This window comes from Psammomys obesus, unplaced genomic scaffold (genome assembly GCF_907164565.1).
Source record: "Psammomys obesus unplaced genomic scaffold, mPsaObe1.curated_primary_1811, whole genome shotgun sequence".
Classification (NCBI taxonomy): Eukaryota; Metazoa; Chordata; class Mammalia; order Rodentia; family Muridae; genus Psammomys; species Psammomys obesus.
The window spans coordinates 829,321-842,497 of NW_026590704.1; positions in this window are offsets into that span (position 1 = coordinate 829,321).

Below are 13,177 nucleotides of genomic sequence, written 5' to 3' on the forward strand. Positions count from 1 at the left end.
TGTTTGAGATCCTACTCTGACTTCATTGATTGAGAGATTAAGATACAGAAATATAAGCAAAATGAACCTTCCCTGCTCCCCAACTTGCTTTTAATCATGATATTTCATCATAGCAATAGTACCCCAATTAGAACAGGATTTAGGCTGAAGCAGAGTTTCACTAGCCTCTAAATGTAGTCATAACATCTTAGTGTTTTAAGCATGAGCACAAGTAATCCACAGTTCTATCAATTGTGTGATCATGACCATAAGATTCTATGAGTAGATCAATTCATTATGATTTGTGAACTAATAGGTTAGAAAATATCAACAGCCAAATGGCAGATGGTTTTCTGCTGCGTTGTTGAGGTCCTCGCTTGTTCTTGACATCAACTGGGATAAAACAAAAACAAGTTGTTGACTTTTTTTTCCCTCTTCTGACTCTTCCTCAAATTGAGACATATCTTCTTTTGATCCTTTGTCTTTCTCATCATCTAGACCATGGGAAAAGTGTCTTATTTTCAGCATCCTATTGCATTACAAGATGGATCTCACTGAGGTTGTTTTTAAAACCATTTCGTTCTCTCACAGTAAGACTTGCTAATGTACTTTCATGAGTTATCCACATTATTTACCTTCAGTGTTATCATCAGTTCTCTCAATGCAATGGTGTTTTTCCAGATAATTCAGCTGATTTCTGTAGTTAGTACTATTTTTTAAATTAAGATTTGTTTTATATTTTTAAGTGTTTTGCCTTCATGTATGCCTGTGCGCTATACTTTTGCCTATTACCCACTCAATTCAGAAGAGGTTGTTGGATTGCTTAGAATTGCAGTGAAAGTTGGTTGTAATCTACCAAGTGGGTTTTCAGAATAGAACCCAGGTCCTCTGCAAGAAGAGCAAAGTCTCTTAACCACCAAGATATCACTGTGTCTTCTAGTCAACATTTTTCATCCATATCAGTACCTGCCCTGCTACTTGGACATAGTACAGCTCTTGATTTCATTTTCATGTGGTTTAGTCTCTGCTCAGTTTACTTGTGAAAATATTCATCTACAGGGCCACTCACAAAAGACACTGCCTGTTTATACCCTCCTTTTATGTGTCTGTACAGGAAGCATTTCTTACAAGTTAATAACTATCTCTGTCTACTTCAATTACAACAGTATACAAAAATTTTGGATGTTTTTATGGTATTTATATTGATATTACATTACTTTAAATGTTTATTTTTGATAAAGACTAAGAAAAATGAGACTGTATAGACTAGCTAAATTTTAATTTATATTTGAGATTGTATTTAAATTATAATTATCCTTTCCCTTTCCCTCCTCCAAACCCTCCTATATTCCCTTCACTACTCTCCCTCAAATTCCATTGTATAGATATACCACAATTTCTGTATCCATTCTTTGGCTGAGGGACATCTATGTTGTTTCCAGATACTGGCTATTATGAATAAAGCTTCTATGAACATAATTGAGCACATGTCCTTGTTGTATGGTTGAGTATCTTTCAGATATATGCCCAGGAATGGTATAGCTAGGTTCTGAGATAGCACTATTTCTTTTTTCATTATTAATTTTTATTTTTTAAATATTAATCACAGGTTATTTACTTGTATCCAAGCCATAGTCCCTTCCCTCATTTCCTCCTAATCCCACCCTCCTTCCCTCATTTCTTCCCTGTCCCTTTCCAAGACCACAGCTAGGAGAGGTCCTCCTCTCCTCCCATCTGACCCTAGCTTATCAGGCATCTTCAGGACTGGCTGCAATGTCCTCCTCTGTGGCTAAGCAAAGATGTTCCTCCCTCAGAGCCAGTCATGTCAGAAATAGTTCCTGTTCCCCTTACTAGGGAAACACTCTTGGATACTGAGCTACCATGGGCTACATCAGAGCAGGGTTTCTGGTTATATCTATACATGGTCCTTGGTTGGAGAATCAGTCTCATAGAGGACCCCCATGCCCTGATATATTTTATCCTTGTGGAGCTCCTGTCCTCTCCTGGTCATACTAACTCCCCCTTTTATCATATGATTCCCTGCATTCTACCAAAGGTTTGGTTATGAGTCTCAGCATCTGCTTTGATACACTGCTAGGTAGACTCTTTCAGAGTTCCTCTGTGGTAGGCTCCTGTTCTGTTTTTTGTTTTCTCCTACTTCCCATGTCTGTTCCATTTGTCTTTCTAAGTGAGGATTGATCATCTTACCTCGGGTCCTCTTTCTTGTTTATCCTCTTCAGGTGCACATATTTCAGTATATTTATTCTATCTTATAAGACTATATAATTGAATATATACCATGTGTGTCTTTCTGCTCCTGGGGTACCTCACTCAGGATGATCTTTTCTAGATCCTACCATTTGCCTGCAAATTTCATGATTTCCTTGTTTTTTATTGCTGAGTAATATTCCATTGTGTAAATGTACCATAAGTTCTGTATCCATTCCTCAGTTGAGGGACATCTGGGTTGTTTCTAGGTTCTGGATATTAGAAATACAGCTCATACGAACATGGTTGAGCAAATATTGTTGTATACTTGAGCATCTTTTGGATATATGCCTAGAAGTGGTATAGCTTGATCTTGAGGTAGCACTATTCCTAATTGTCTGAGAAAGTGTCATATTGATTTCCAAAGTGGTTGTACAAGTTTACATTCCCACCAGCAATGAAGGAGGGTTCCCCTTTCTCCACATTCTCTCCAGCATGTTTTGTCATTTGAGTTTTTGATCTTAGCCATTCTGATGGATGTAATGTGGAATCTCAGAATCCTTTTGATTTGTGTTTCCTGGATGACTAAGGATGTTGAACATTTCTTTGTTTTTCTGCCATCCAATATTCATCTGTTGAGAATTCTCTATTTAACTTTGTACCCCATTTTTTAATTGGATTACTTGGTTCATTGGTGTTTAACTTTTTGAGTTCTTTATATATTCTGGATATTATCCCTCTTTCAGATGTATGGTTGGTAAAGATCTTTATCCAGTCTAGGCTGTCATTTTGTTCTGTTGACAGTGTCCTTTGCTTTACAAAAGTTTTTCAGTTTCATGAGGCCCATTTATTGATTGTTGATCTTAGAGCCTGTGCTGTTAGTGTTCTGTTTAGGACGTTGTGTCCTGTACCAATGAGTTCAAGGTTCTTCCCCACTTTTTCTTCTAACAGATTTAGTGTGTCTGGTTTTATGTTGAGGTTTTTAATACACTTGGACTTTACTTTATTGCAGGGTGGTAAATATGGATCTAATTGCCTTTTTTTTTTTTTTTTTTTTTTTTACAGGCAGACATCATGTTAGACCAGCACTATTTGTTGAAGATGCTATCTTTTTTTCATTGTATTGTTTTGCCATCTTTGTCAAAAGTCAGTTATCCATAGGTGTGTGGTTTATTTCTGAATCTTTGATTTGATTCCATTTATTTTCAGGCAAATGAATGGAACTAGAAAAGATCATCCTGAGTGAAGTAACCCAGAAGCAGAAAGACACACATAGTATATACTCACTTATAAGTGGATATTAGTCATATAGTGTAGGATAAATGTACTAAAACCTATAGTCCTAAAGAAATTAAACAACAAGGAGGACCCAAAGGAAGAGGCTTAGTCATTATTCAGACTGGCAAACAGGATAGACATCATAAGTAGGAGAAGACAGGGAACAGGATAGGAGCCTTTCACAGAGGGCCACTGAAAGACTCTACCCACCCGTGTATTGAAGCAGATGCTGAGACTAACCAAACTTTGGGCAGAATGTAGGTAATCTTGTAGAAGAAAGGGGTGATGGAAAGACCTACAGGGGACAGGAGCTAAACAAGAAGATCAACAAAGCCAAAAAATCGGGGCTGGGAGGGGCGGCTGCAGAGACTGATGAATCAACCCAGGACCATACATGGATAGGACATAGACCTCTTGCTCAGATGTAGCCCATGGGCAGCTCAGTCTCCATGAAGGTTCCCTAGTAAAGGGGATCAGGTGCAGTCACCAGCATAAATGTGGTTTCCTGGTCTTTGTTCATCTCTTCCTTGTGAGGTGAAAGAGGATACAGACAGTCCTGAGGAGACCTGAATGGCTAGGGTCAAATAGTAGGGAAGGAGGACCTCCCCTATAAATGGACTAAGGGAAGGACATAGAGGAAGAAGAGGGAGGGAAGGTGGGACTTGGAGGATATGAGGAAGGGGGCTATAGCCAGGATACAAAGTAACTAAATTGTAAGTAATTCTAATAATAATAGTGAAAAAATTAAAAAAGAAATTTGTAAGTATACAGAAAAATCCTGTCATTATCCCTAACAATTAGGAAAATTCAAATTAAATCAACATTGAGATCTCAGAATGGCAAAAAATAAGAAACAACCAACAAATGCTAGAAGGGAAGAGGGAAAAGGAAATCCTTATTCACTGTTGGAGAGATTGCAAACATATGCTTTTTACGTGAAAAGAGTGTGGAAAAAATTTTTAAAAGATAAAAGCAAATCCACCATTTGACCCAGCTAGACCACTCCTAGGTACATGCCCAAAAGCCTTAATGTTCTGCTTTAGTGATACTTACTCATTCGTGTTCATTGCTACTCTCTTTACAAAAGCTGAGAAAGAGAAACAGCCTAACCAACCATCAACATATGAATGGATAATGACAATGAGGCATGTAAACACTACATAATGCTGTTCTTCTCTATGAGAAACAAATAAATAAAATCATGAACTTTGCAGGTAAATGGATGAACATAAAAAGGATCGTATTGATTTAGGTAACTCAGAACCAGAAAGACCAATGTTGCACATTGTCTTTCATCAGTGTCTTAGTTTCAAGTCTTCAGATATAGGCACATATTCTGGAGTCATTTCAGAAAAACAGAAATTTGGAAATTGAAAAAAAGCATTATCATGGTCGTGGTTTGGGAAGCGATAAAGACAGAAATATAATCTGATTTGAAAGCTGTAGAACTGAGACTCCAAGTAGGGATGAGGTGTGAGTTACAAACAGAAGGACGAAGAAAAGTAAGTAAGATTTAGAATGTCTGAAAATGTTATAAGGAATAGTACCATTACCTGCATATCTAAAAATCCTATACTACATGTAAGTCTGTGTATACATATACATATATATGCTTTAAATAAAAATTTCTTATCTCAGCTGACAATACTCTCTTTGACTGTCAAAAAACATATGACAAAAACCCTGGCACCACGCAGGAGACATACTTCATTTTTATGTTGTTCCAGGCTGTCCAAGAGACTCAGAAAGCATAGACTATTGTTATTAACCGTCTTTGATCCTCAGAGGTGTAAGCTGTAAGTCCCTGTTGCAGAAGACACCATTAACATCAAAAAGGATTCAGAGGCCCCTGAGCTGGAACTGACATGAATGCCTCCTTACTGAGGACTAGCATTCCTGGTTCCAAAAGGCTCCACACAAGCTCCCAACTGTCCTCCTTAGCTAGAATGCTTATGAACCACATTAATGACAAGCATTGCACAGTAAGTACAGGTGAGAAGTAGTGGTGTGCAGAAAATACCACTTGGTAGTAACTAGCAGCTCCCTACCTGGACTTAAGACCAGCCTGACAAGATGGAAATCATACTTGATCATGCTAACCTAACCAAAGGAATACTACCCACAACTACTGTTTTAATGAACCAGCATATTTTCTAACTATACTACAAAAGTTTGTAATTATGCCCATAGGTAAATGTAGTCCTCATCTTTCATCAAGAAAACTTTTCTTTGCAATATATGGAGATTATTACAGAAATTCAAGCCCTTCAAAGTAAAGCATTATGTAGCCCAGTCCCAACAAATACATGTGAAAAATAACTCCTGCACCATGGGCTGAGAGAACATTGTGGAAGAAGGCACTGAAAGATTGTAAGAGGGAGAGAGTCAAGGAGTTTGCTGTTAGATTGTATGTCTTAGTTATCTATGAAGCTACATGTGACTGTCTGCCTGTACATGAGCTAGGAAGGGATGCCATGGTTAGACACGGTAATATGGATGGGAGAAAGTCTCTGGTGCTTCAACCCTGTACCAACAGGTAAAGATAACTAAGAATTGCTGCAAGTAGGATATCTAGCTAACAGAATAGCACATTGACTAATGATAGCAAATGATAAGTTATTGATAGCAAATGATCAGTCCTGAAAACATACAAACATACATAGAATTAATCTAATGAAGACTGAGCAGGTATATAATTTTACATATGTCTACACATATATATGGGGTTAAAAGTGAAGGGAGAAATGAAGAAATTATTGTGTGAAAGTAAAAAAATACAAATAAAAATCAATTCAATTCATAATAATTATCATCACAGTCTATTACAGAGATTTTATTGATTTCAAACAAAGCGTCAATCTAGCTAACAAATTTTTTTGCTGATGAATAAATAAATAAATAAATAAATAAATAGAAAAAAGTAAAAAAAATGTTAATAAATTACGATAGTCTAATACATGGAGAAAACAATTAAGCAAGGAGTTTGAAAATTTACAAACACCCAGAAAAATACTTTAAATGAAGATTATTGCCAATCAAATTTAAACAATGCTGATACCATTACAAGAGCCTACACCACAGAGAATAATGAACTTTATGGGTAGAAGACTAAGTTGAGACAACAATAAAATTGACAGATAGAAGAGTAAAGAGGAGCATGAATGAAATTTCCATGAAGTCTTCGATGCACTCAAGAGACCAGACCTGAAAATACATAGTCTAGTAGAATACTTGTAACAAATCTATAGCAATAGGATGCATGATATTAGTGAAAAAGATTTATTCATTAGTGGAATGTAATTGAGGACCCGTATAAAAACCCACACTCATACAATCATATTTATATATGTCTTTTACAAACAAGAAAATATTCTTTGGAGAAAAGACATAATATTCAAAAAATGCTGCTGGTCAAACTGGATAGGTAGATTAAGAAGAAGAAAAATCATTCTTTTCCTCTTATCTTATACAACATTCACATCCAAAATGGATTAAGGCCCCTAACATAAGACCTGATACCCTGATCTGACAGCATGAAAAGTAGGCTTTACACTTGAACTGATGCACACAGAAAATTATTTATTGAACAGCTCCCTGGTCATACAGTTATTAGGACCAACAATTAATAAATGGGACTTCAGAATGAAAACAGCCATATTCTGTAGAGCAAACAACATTATCCCTCATGTGAACTAAACCTAGATATAGGAAAATATCTTTACAGCCTGTATATTGTACAGTGTGTTAGCGTCTGGAATGAAGAAACCCCCTCAGAAATGTACGTCAAAAATACAAACATCACAACTAGGAGTGAGCCATGGAGCTACAAAAAGACAGTTCTCAAACAATGAAATACAGATTGCTGAGAAACACTTTTTTTTTTTTTTAAGTTCAGCATCCTTAGCCATTAGGCAAACACAAATTCAGACTAATCTGAGGTTTCATGTTACCCTTGTCATAATAACTAAATTCCGAAAAACCAAACAAAGACAGATGCTGGTGTGGGTGTGGGAGGAGGAGGAAAGACTGCTTCCTAAGTGTGGCAGGGTCCGGAATGCTGTAGTCAGCAAAGGGACCTTTATGTGGGCATCTCCAAAGTCAAAAACACGTCTACCATATGACCTCTTTACACTGTGAGGAAATACGCACAAATAGTTAAACATCCCATTACAGACTTGTTCTAACAATACCGGGGCACCATCAACAGCCTACATAGCCATCAACTGATGAAGAAATAATTAACATCTGGTATATTTAAACAATAGAACATTATTCATCGATTATGAAAATAATCAGGTAAACAGATGAAGAAAGAAACAGTCCAAGTGATGTAACCTAGACCCCAAAAGTCAGTTGTAGCATGTCTTTCTCATTTGTGGGTGTTATCGTTGAATTTTCAGATACATGTGTTCCATTTGGAATAGCCAGAGAAGGCCAGAAGTTAGTGAAGATCAAGACGGTGTGGTTACCACAAAGGGACTTGACAGGAGACCTTATTTCTCAAGGCAGCACTAGAATCATAGCACACAAGGAAATAAACTTGGTGCTGACCAGAAGCCTCATCCCTTCTGATTAGAATGCTAGAATATTCTATACATATCACTGAAAGAGAAAAATTATTATCAGCCATACCTATCTGTGAGACATGAAGGCTATACTAATTACTGGCCTGTCAAGATATTGTGTGGTAATATCTTGTGTTGCATGAACGTCATACAAGTAACCAACCACTTCATGAATGGATTTAAGTACTGTTTTACAAGATGAGGCCCATTACTGACCATTTTTAGACAAGAACCTATGGCTAGATGTCTTATTGACCCTAGAAGGAAACTATTGCTAATATCCTGCTAAATGGATATAGTATTATACTAACTCCGATGACTTATCATTATTGCTGTAGATTTAGGCTTCTCTCAACTTCCATTAAAGAAACTGTGTTTGGAGAAGATGAGGATCAACAGAGAGACCCACAATTGTCCGAAGTGCAGAATCTAAGAAATTTCAGAATGTTTGATCATTAAACTGAACATTATACCATATCCCTCCTCAAAGGGCCCAGGGTTCGCTGTGGAAAAGTGGTCACACTCTTACTATTTGCTATTTGAAATATCCCTTAATGACTGGGATCAAGAAGATTCAGAATTCTTGCATATCTATTAAATTTCTCAGCAAAACAGAAGCATTTCCTTTTTGGTTAAGTAAATATAAGTTTAAATGTTGCATGGATCATCCAATTCATGCCATTTAAGACACACTCAGGTAGTCTAGTGTTATTTAAAAATACATTTACACAATGGAATACTCCTCAGCAATTAAAAACAAGGAAATCATGAAATTTGCAGACAAAAGGTGAGATCTAGAAAAGCCCATCCCGAGTGAGGTATCCTAGAAGCAGAAAGACACACATGGTATATACTCACTTATAAGTGGATACTAGATCTATAAGATAGGGTAAACATACTAAAATCTGTACACCTAAAGAAGCTAAACAAGAAGGAGGTCCCAGGGTAAGACGATCAATCCTCACTTAGAAAGAGAAATGAGATGGACATTGGAAGCAGGAGAAAACAAGAAACAGGACAGGAGCTTACCACAGAGGTCCTCTGAAAGACTCTACCTAGCAGTGTACCAAAGCAGATGCTGAGACTCATAACCAAACCTTGGGCAGAGTGCAGGGAATCATATGAAAGAAGGGGGAGTTAGGAAGACATGGAGAGGATGGGAGTACCACAAGAACCAAATCTATCTGGGCAGAGGGGTCTTGTGTGAGACTGATTCTCCAACCAGGAACCATGCATAGATAAAACCTAGAACCCCTGCTCAGTCATAGCCCATGGCAGCTTAGTATCCAAGTGGATTACCCTAGTGAGTGGAACAGGGACTGATATGAACCCAGTGGCAGGCTCTTTAACCTCCCCCAAACCCTGAGGGAGGAGCAGCCTTGCTAGGCCACAGAGGAGGATATTGCAGCAAGTCTGGATGAGACCTGATAAACTAGGGTCAGATGGAAGGGGAGGAGGACCTTTCCTATCAGTGGACTTGGAAATGGGCAGGGAAGAGATGAGGGAGGGAGGGTGAGATTAGCAGGAAATGAGGGAGGGGGCTGCAGCTGGTATACAAAGTAAATAACCTGTAATTAATATAAAAAATAGGAATTTAAAAACAAAACAAAACACAAAGTGTCCTACATTTACACAATGAAATACTACTCACCTATTAAAAACAAGGAAATCATGAAATTTTTAGGCAAATGGTGGGAATTAGAAAAGATCATCTTCAGTGAGGGAACCCAGAAGCAGAAAGACACACATGGTATATACTCACTTAAAAGTGAATATTTGCAATATAATATAGGTTAAACATACTAAACTCTGAGAGTTCGACAAGATGGCAGTACCAGGAGGACACTGTCTGAGGAGCAGGACAGCAGTGTCAACACAGTGATCAGTAGACTGAACTCTGGGACCTAAAACAGCAGAGTTTGTGATTGCCGGGTGAGAGGAAATCCTGCGGTGTGGATGGAAATCAATTGGGACCAACCTCAGGTCACCCAGTCAATCCCTGGAAAAGGTCCTGGAGGCCGGCTGGTGCACCTTCTGCGCCAGATCAGCGCACACAGCCTCCCGCAGTACCACCAGCTGCCATCCTAGACCAGGGCACACGCCCTCTAGCCCAGAGTGAGGGGCCAAGCCTTTGACCCAGAGCGGAGACCTCAGTTGCCGGCCCAGAGTGAGGCACCCAGCCTCCGAGCCAGAGCATAGCCCTTAGTTGCCAGCCTAGAGAGGAGTGCACAGCCTCGGGCCCAGAGCGGCACCCCCAGGCACCATCCCAGACTGGGGTGCACAGCCTCCGGACTAGAGCAGAGCACTCAGCCTCTGGCCCAGAGACTTGCTATGCACACTACTCACCTTTCCAAACAGAACAGTGTGCCCCAGGGAACCAGACTGAATTTCTCTGTTGGGAGAAAACCCCACAGCTAGGGGTTTGTAGCATGTTTGTAGCAGCTTTATTTGTAATAGCTAGAACCTGGAAACAACCCAGATGTCCCACAATGGAGGAATGGATACAGAAATTGTGGTACATCTACACAATGAAATATTACTCAGCAATAAAAAACAAGGACATCATGAAATTTGCAGGTAAATTGTGGGAACTGGAAAAGATCATCCTGAGTGAGCTATACCAGAAGCAGAAAGACGCACATGGTATATACTCACTCATATAGACATATAATATAGGATAAACCTACTAAAATCTGTATACCTAAAGAAACTAATCAAGAGGGACGACTCTTGCTAAAATGCTCAATCCCTATCCAGAAAGGCAAAGAAGATGGACATCAGAAGAAGGAGAAAATAGGAAACAAGTTAGGAGTCTGCCACAAAGGACCTCTGAAAGGCTCTGCCCTGCAGACTATCAAAGCAGATGCTGAGATTCATGGCCAACCTTTGGGCAGAGTGCAAGGAATCTTATGAAAGAAGTGGGAAATAGTAAGATCTGGAGAGGACAGAAGCCCCATAAGGAGAACAACAGAACCAAAATATCTGAGCACAGGGGTCTTCCCTGAGACTGATACTCCAACCAAGGACCATGCATGGAGATAACCTAGAACCCCTGCACAGATGTAGCCCATGATAGTTCAGTATTCAAGTGGGTTCCATAGTAATGGGAACAGGGACTGTCTGTGACATGAACTGATTGGCCTGCTCTCTGATCACCTCCTCCTGAGGCGGGGGTTGGGGGGGCAGCCTTACCAGGCCACAGAGGAAGACAATGCAGCCACTCCTGATGATACCTAACAGACTAGGATCAGAAGGAAGGAAAAGTCCTCTATCAGTAGACTTGGGGAGGGGCATGCATGGAGAAGAGGGAAGAAGGGAGGGATTAGAAGGGGAGGAGGGAGGGAACTACAGGGGGAATAAAAGTAAATAAAGTGTAATTAGTAATAATAAAAAAACATACTAAAATCTACACTCCTAAAGAAGCTGAACAACAAGGAAGACCCTAGGGAAGATGCTCAATCCTCATTCAGAAGGGCAAATGTAATAAACATTGGAAGCAGGAAAATTTAGGGAACAGGACAGTAGCCTACCGCAGCTAGTCTCTGAAACTCTCTACTGATCAAGGTATCGAAACAGAGGCTGAGTGAGACTCATAGCCAAACTTTGGGCAGAGCGCAGGGAATCTTTTTTTTTTTTTCCATTTCTTTTTTTTCCCTCCTTTTTCAAATTTTTCTTTTTATTATTTACAGTTTATTCACTTTGTATCCCCCCTGTAACTCCCTCCCTCCTCCCCTCCCAATCCCACTCTCCTTCTTCCTCATCCATGTCCCTCTCCCAGTCCACAGAAAACAGAGATCCTCCTCCCCTCCCCTCTGATCCTAGTCTATCAGGTCTCATCAGGAGTGGCTGCATTGTCTTCTTCTGTGGCTTGGTAAGGCTGCTCCTCCCTCGGGAGGAGGTAATCAAAGAGCAGGCTAATCAGTTCATGTCAGAGACAGTCCCCGATCCCATTACTATGGAACCCAATTGGACACTGAACTATCATGGGCTACCTCTGTGTAGGGGTTCCAGGCCATCTCCATGAGTGGTCCTTGGCTGGAGGATCAGTTTCAGAAAAGACCCCTGTGCCCAGACTTTTAGAATCTGTTGCTGTCCTTGTGGAGCTCCTGTCCTCTCCAGGTCTTACTATCTCTCACTTCTTTCATAACATTCCCTGTACTCTGCCCAAAGTTTGGCTATAAGTCTCAACATCTGCCTTGATCCCCTACAGTGTAGAACCTTTCAGAGGCCTTCTGTGGTAGGCTCCTGTCCTGTTCCCTGTTTTCTCCCTCTTCCCATGCCCCTTCTCTTTGCCTTTCTGAATGGGGATTGAGCATCTTAGCCAGATGCTCAATCCTCCTTCCTGATTAGCTTCCTTAAGTGTACAGATTTTAGTATGAAAGAAAGAGGAGATAGAAAGACATGGAAGGGAGAGGAGCTCCAGAAGGATTCCAACAGATACATAAAAACTGAGCCCTGGGGGCCCTGAAGAAATTGATACCCCAAAGAAGGACAGTGCATGGAGAGGAACTAAAACCCAGGCTCAGATGTAGCCCATAGACTCAGTCTCCAAGTGGGGTCCCTAGTTATGGGAGCAGTTCTCTGGCATGAACTCAGTGGCAGGCTCTCTTATCACCTCTGAGGGGTTCAGCCTTGCCAGGCCACAAAGGAAGACAATGCAGCCAGTCTTGATGAGACCTGATAGGCTAGGGTCAAATAGAAAGGGAGGATGACCTCCTCTATCATTGGACTATAGGAAGGGCATAGAGAGAGAAGAGGGAGGGAGGGTGGGATTGGGAGGAGATAAGAGTGCAGGCAACAGAAGGGATACAAATTGAATAAATTGTAATAAATGATAACAAGAATTAAAACATTAGTTATTATAAATGCTGCTCAAGGAAAAAACATCCAAATAATATTATAGACAAAATAGCCTCCATCTCTAATTAAACTTCCCTATTGTGACACTAATATAAATATCTTACTTCCTCTTTCACAGAGAAAAGGAACAGAAGAGAATCTCTTTAAAGTTCTGCTCCAACTACTTATGCAACCAATCTGTGGTCTTTCTTTCTTTCTCTTTCTTTCTTTCTCTTTCTTTCTTTCTTTCTTTCTTTCTTGCTTTCTTTCTTTCTTTCTTTCTTTCTTTCTTTCTTTCTTTCTTTCTT